At 44.6% G+C, this 6,760-nt stretch overlaps 1 long non-coding RNA gene across 1 annotated transcript; it reads right to left on the bottom strand.

The window, feature by feature from the left end:
- Window positions 1-600: 600 nt before the first annotated feature.
- Window positions 601-6,724, bottom strand: LOC138670771 (uncharacterized). The gene is made up of 4 exons (XR_011319380.1): window positions 6,330-6,724; window positions 2,916-2,994; window positions 2,247-2,435; window positions 601-1,451 (listed from the first exon to the last, which is right to left on the bottom strand). It is a non-coding gene; the product is annotated as an uncharacterized lncRNA (long non-coding RNA).
- Window positions 6,725-6,760: the final 36 nt, after the last annotated feature.

Here is a 6,760-nt window from a genome sequence, read left to right as displayed (position 1 = left end):
GTCCCAGGCCTCCTGGGAGAGGGGGCAGCTTAGGATATTAACAGGAGTATAATAAGGTTGGAGACTCAGACCTCTCTACCTTTAAGAATACCCCCGGGACAGGGATAGTTTGGATCGCAGTTCCAGGGATGGTTTGAGGCCCCCCTTCCTTACCAAAGACAGTCAGCGTGGCAAAAGCTACTTTTCAGCCACAGTGCAAAGCTCACAAGGGAAGAAGATTCTTATATAGTATAGATTCTTATGGAATGATTTTAGGGTGCCATGTCACATTGACAGAGACCCTAAGGTCCCAGAACAACAGAAACCCCCCCATAAGTGACCTCATTTTGCAAACTACACCTCTCAATTCATCTATACAGTGGATACGGAAAGTATTCAGACCCCTTTTAATTTTTCACTCTTTGTTTCATTGCAGCCATTTGGTAAATTCAAAAAAGTTAATTTTTTTATCATTAATGTACACTTGCACCTCATCTTGACTGGAAAAAGAACAGAAATGTAGGAATTTTTGCAAATGTATTAGAAAAGAAAAACTGAAATATCACATGGTCATAAATATTCAGATCCTTTGCTCAGTATTGAGTAGAAGCACCCTTTTGAGCTAATAATAATTATTTTTATTTATATAGCGCCAGCATATTCTGCAGCACTTTACAATTAAGCGGGGACATGTACAGACAATAAATTCAATACAAGTTAAGACAATTTAAACAGTGACATTAGGAGTGAGGTCCCTGCTCGCAAGCTTACAATCTACAAGGAAATGGGGGGACACAATAGGTGAAAAGTGCTTGTTATTTCTGGTCTGGCAATTATAATAAATAGGGATTTTCATATAATGCTGCATGATCCGGTCATCAGCCCGTGTGTTTAAGTGCAATAGTCAAGTATCAAGTGCAGTTATCATGTGCATGGAGGGTGGGGAGACAGATGAATAGTAGGGTGCAGATTCAGAATAATATTTGGAAGGAGGGAACAGGGAAAAGTTAGTTTACTGAGTAGTTGATGTGGTAGGCTTGTCTGAAGAGATGGGTTTTTAAAGCGCGTTTGAATAGGTCGGGGCTAGGTATCAGTCTGATCGTCTGGGGAAGTGCATTCCAGAGAGCTGGCGCAGCACGAGAGAAATCTTGGAGACGGAGGTGCGAGGTTTGGATTACGGGGGATGTTAGTCTTAGGTCATTTGTAGAACGGAGGGCACGTGTAGGGCGATAGACGGAGATGAGAGAGGAGATATAAGGCGGTGCAGAACTGTGGAGGGCTTTGTGGGTGAGAGATGAGTACAGCCATGAGTCTTCTTGGGAATGATGCAACAAGTCTTTCACACCTGGAATTTGGGATCCTCTGCCATTCTTCCTTGCAGATCCTCTCCAGTTCCATCAGGTTGGATGGGGAACGTTGGTGGACAGCCATTTTCAGGTCTCTACAGAGATGTTCAATTGGGTTTAGGTTGGCTGCAATGAAACAAAAGAGTGAAAAATTTAATGGGGTCTGAATACTTTCCGTACCCACTGTAGGGGCAGTGATCATATTGACACCACAGGTGTGTCACATAATTTTATAACATTGGTCGGTGAAGAAAAAAATAATTACATTTTTACCACAAAAAAATAGTTTTATCCCCAGATTTTACTTTGTTACACAGAGAAAATGGGTTAAAATTACACCAAAATTTGTCACACAAATGTGGTGGTAAAGTACTGCTTAGCCACACAGCAAAACTCGGGAGGAACAGAGCGCTATTTGACTCTTGGAGAACAAGTTATCGTAAAATAGTTTGCAGACTCTATATACAGAGCCCTAAATGCCAGAAGAGCAGAATACCCCTCAACTGACCCCATTTTGGAAAATATACCTGTGAGAATTTATCTACAGATTCAATGACTATTTTGACTCCATGGGTGTTTGCTGGAAACAAGCAGCAGTGGATTTTGAGTGAAAATTGCAAATCTGCTAGTGTAGTGCCTGTACATTGCAGTGCCCATAGATTGTGGGCTCTCATTGCTACAGAAATGCCAAATGTGGATGCTAACTGTGGTTTAGGTACACTGGGAGGCTCAGAAGGGAGAAAGACATTTAGCTTTTTCAGAACCTTTGTTGCTATAAGTAGCGTGGACGCCCCCTATATTTCCATTGATGGACTTGAGTGGGGACTTGCTTTTTTATGGATTGAGTTGAAGCTTTTGTTGGAAGAATTTTACATAACATTTCAGATCACATTTATCCTGTGATCTATGCTGAGCACTTACATTAGGGTTTCCATCTAAATCTCCAAATGACGTGATTCAGCTGAAACGTCCTAGGGAAACATTCACTATAATGAGGCAGGAGAGTTACTCCGGACATCATTTGGCTCCTGTTCAGTGGTGTTCTTCTTTTCAAGAGGTGCACAAAACTGTGGCTGACTGTTCTTTTATCCACGCTTAAAAAGACAGACACTGCAGAATAAATAAATAAATTTTTTTTTTCCATAAAAGTTTTATTGTGTAAAACATCTACTATATAATTGTCTAAGGGTCACTTCTGTCTTTCTGTCCTTCTGTCTGTCTGTCTGTCACGGATATTCATTGGTCGCAGCCTCTGTCTGTCATGGAAATCCAAGTCGCTGATTGGTCGCGGCAAAACAGCCACGACCAATCAGCGACAGGCACAGTCTGGAAGAAAATGGCCGCTCCTTACTTCCCGCAGTCACTGCCCAGTGCCCAGCGCCCGCATACTCCCCTCCGGTCACTGCTCACACAGGGTTAATACTGGCGGTAACGGACCACGTTATGCCGCGGGTAACGCACTCCGTTACCGCCGCTATTAACCCTGTGTGTCCCCAACTTTTTACTATTGATGCTGCCTATGCGGCATCAATAGTAAAAAAATGTAATGTTAAAAATAATTTAAAAAAACAAAAAACCTGCTATGCTCACCCTCCATTGTCCGCCGAGCCGCTCGCACCTGCCGCCAATCTTCCGTTCCCAGCGATGCATTGCGAAATTACCCGGAAGACTTAGCAGTCGAGAGAGAGAGAGAGAGAGGAAAAAAAAAAAATTCTCATTGCATTGGGTTTCGTGTTTTGGTCAATCCCCGACTTTTCGCCATAATCGGCCGATTTCACACGACTCGACTTTAGAGATAGTCGGGTTTCGCGAAACCCGACTCGACCCTAAAAAAGTAAAAGTCGCTCAACCCTAGTCCAAAGTCATTTAACTCCTTAAAACATCAGTTACGTATTCAAATCTGTGAAAATTGGCTGTTTGCCCCCTCTTTGATGCCAGTTCTGATGCCCAGAACCTATTTGGGCCAGGCTGGAGGGATCTGGGTTTGATGCAGGGCATCAATATCTGTGTATTCTTAGTGTGAGATCAGTGGCCCAAAGTCATTTAACCCCTTAAAAACATGAGTTACTTATTCAAATCTGTGAAAATTGGCTGTTCCCCACTTTGATGCCAATTCTGATGCCCAGAACCCATTTGGGCCTGACTGGAGGGACCTGGGTTTGATGCAGGGCATCACTATCTGTGCATTCTTAGTGTGGTGTCAGTGGCCCAAAGTCAATTAACCCCTTAAAAACATCAGTTACTTATTCAAATCTGTGAAAATTGGCTGTTTGCCCCCTCTTTGATGCCAGTTCTGATGCCCAGAACCTATTTGGGCCAGGCTGGAGGGATCTGGGTTTGATGCAGGGCATCAATATCTGTGTATTCTTAGTGTGAGATCAGTGGCCCAAAGTCATTTAACCCCTTAAAGGGAAGATACCGCGTTTGTAGGTCATTAATAAATCACTGTAATGTAGCATAACATGCTGCTATAAGCAAGTTTGAAATTCATGTGAAACAGATTTCATGTGTTATATGAGTTTAAAGAATGCACTGGGGGCTGACATCTTGGTTTTGCAGCAGTAGCAGGGCACTATCCGTGTCAGATTACGGCACCCCATGGACATAGGAGATAATAGACCGGCGCGGACCCTATCTGTAACATTGCAGCAGCATTAGCAGTGAGCTGGGCACGCCTCTGTGGGCTGCACAACTCACTGCTGTAGGTGTGACTAGCTGCCATTTTATTATAGCCCTGTGCTCTCCATCGCAGGACAGAAGAAGCCCTCACTGCTCCTCTGTACTCCAGGCAGGCACATCCTCTGCTCCTCACACGCTGCCCTGTGTGCTTCTCCTGCTCTGTCTCCGCCTCCCCCTCACACACAGTCCCTGTGATCTCCAGTAAGCTGCACTCACAGCCTGCAGAGAGGGAGGTGACACCTGGAGAGAGAGCAGGAAGGGCAGCTGACAGGACAGGGATTAAGGTGGGGGAAGGGGGATGGCAAGAATGTTATTTACAAAAAATGCTGCTGAGTCCACTGTGTTCTGCTCCTCTGTAAACAAGCTGTGCCTCTGATGCAGTTACTGCTGGTGATAGCAGGTCACAGGGCAGTCACACACAAAATGGTGCTGCCCTGTGATGCTGTTCTTCATTCTTACTGTTAGCAGAAAATTTGGGGCAGTAACTGCTGACATCACCATTTCCTTCCCCTTTTGGGTGTTCTAATATCCCTGGGGCAGAGCTGCTAAATCTTACTATAGCTGCTTGAGGTCTAAAACGGAAAATGCTCCCCCTAGTGGTAAATATGTATATTTGTAGAAAAATATATAATATTTTTCATATAGAAATGTTTGCAAACAGTGCAAACATTGCATTAATACATTTTAATTACTATTTTAAGCTTAATTTCACACAAAAAAACAAAATACAAGAAAACTGGTGGCACCTTCCCTTTAAAAACACGAGTTACTTATTCAAATCTGTGAAAATTGGCTGTTCGCCCACTTTGATGCCAATTCTGATGCCCAGAACCCATTTGGGCCAGGCTAGAGGGACCTGGGTTTGATGCAAGGCATCACTATCTGTGTATTCTTAGTGGGAGAGCAGTGGACCAAAGTCATTTAACCCCTTAAAAACATCACTTATTAAAATCTGTGAAAAATCGTCTGTTTTCCCACTTTGATGCCAGTTCTAATCCCCAGAACCCATTTTGGCCAGGCTGAAAAGACCTGATTTTCATGTGGGCTCCCTGTTCTATATGTCTACACTGTGATATGAGTGGCCCAAAGCCATTTAACCCGTTGATTAACGCCCTCCGATGCTCGATGCCCACTTTGATGCCCATTTTTGTGCCAGTTTTATAACTTTAGTAGCTGTGTTTAAGTGTATTCACATCAGGGCACCTCGCTGCATTGTATGTTATTATTGTGATGTTTATTTTTTTGTTGCTAAACCTATAAGGCTGTGTGCACACGATGCAGATTTGGTGCAGAATTTTCTGCATAAAATCTGCACTAAATCTGCATCTCCTGGCAGAATCCGCAAGTGCGTTTTTTATGCAGATTTTACCACTGTGGATTTCTATAATGGAGGGGTGCAGAAACGCTGCAGAACTGCACAAAAGAAGTGACATGCACTTCTTTGAAATCTGCAGCGTTTCTGCGCAGATTTTTCTGCACGGCTTTTTTTTCACATTGATTTACATTGTACTGTAAATCACAGTGCAGTTCTGCAGCGTTTCTGCTGCAGAAAAATCTGCTGCAGTTCTGCACTAAATCTGCATCGTGTGCACATACCCTAAGAGAAAAGAAAAAAAAATCGCCAAATAGGAAACCGACGATTAAAGGGAACCTGTCACCCCCTCAAGGCGTTTGTAACTAAAAGAGCCACCTTGTGCTGCATTCTGACAAGGTGGCTCTTTTAGTTATGCTCCCTGCACACGCTGAAAGAATCACTTATAAAATGTGCCCCCTCATACCCTGAAATCGCCAGGGAGGCGGGTCTTTCCTTCCTAATCAGACGCAGCACAGCCGTCAGCCTGGGCCTGTGTGCGCCGCCTCCTCAGCGCTGTTTGATCTGTCCCAGAGCCTGCGCTGTGTTGTTAACCCTTGGGCATGCGCAGTGTGAATAAATCAGAAGACACTGCGGGGCGGGACGTCTGGCAGGGCGGCCGCACAGGCGCAGTCAGACTGCAAATGAGGACAGAGGATGGGCAGCGCTCACTGCGCATGCCCAAGGGTTAACACAGCGCAGGCTCCAGGACAGATTCAAACAACACAGAGGAGGCTGCGCCCGGCGCACACAGGCCCGGAGTGACGGCTGTGCTGCATCTGATTAGGGGGAAAAGACCCGCCCCCGACGATTTCACGGTAAGAGGGGGCACATTTATAAGCGTTTATTTCAGCGTGTGCAGGGAGCATAACTAAAAGAGCCACATTGTCAGAATGCTGCATTAGTCCTGCACAAGGTGGCTCTTTTAGTTACAAACGCCTGAGGGGGTGACCGGTTCCCTTTATGAAACCAACCTCAGCCTCGTTCTTGGAATTGCATTTCTTTTGCAGCACATCGTCTGGTAACGCGAATGGTGTCATTCAAAACTACAACTCGTCCTGCACAAAAAAAAAAACACCTCTTACGTCTATGGACAGAAACAAAATATACAGTTCTCGAAAGAAGGAGAGAGAGGAAAAGATGAAAGAGCAAAACCGAAAACTGGCCTGGTCAAGAAGGGGTTAAATGTCATGAGCCGTCTTTAAGGTGCGCATGTGATAAATGCAGTAGTGTGAACACGACACAGCACACGACCACTACCACATGCGTCTATCTCCTCACGTGTGAGGCAGCAGGTCAGTTAGACACTGCTCATACTCAGCACAAGGTCACATTTCAGCAAATGCAAAGAGTAATCCGGTAATAAAAAAAAGCAAAATAAAAGACTACATCTCCCATCAGCCAC

The sequence above is a fragment of the Ranitomeya imitator genome, chromosome 3 (assembly GCF_032444005.1).
Source record: "Ranitomeya imitator isolate aRanImi1 chromosome 3, aRanImi1.pri, whole genome shotgun sequence".
Taxonomy (NCBI): domain Eukaryota; kingdom Metazoa; phylum Chordata; class Amphibia; order Anura; family Dendrobatidae; genus Ranitomeya; species Ranitomeya imitator.
This window is presented reverse-complemented; position numbering and strand designations above follow the sequence as displayed.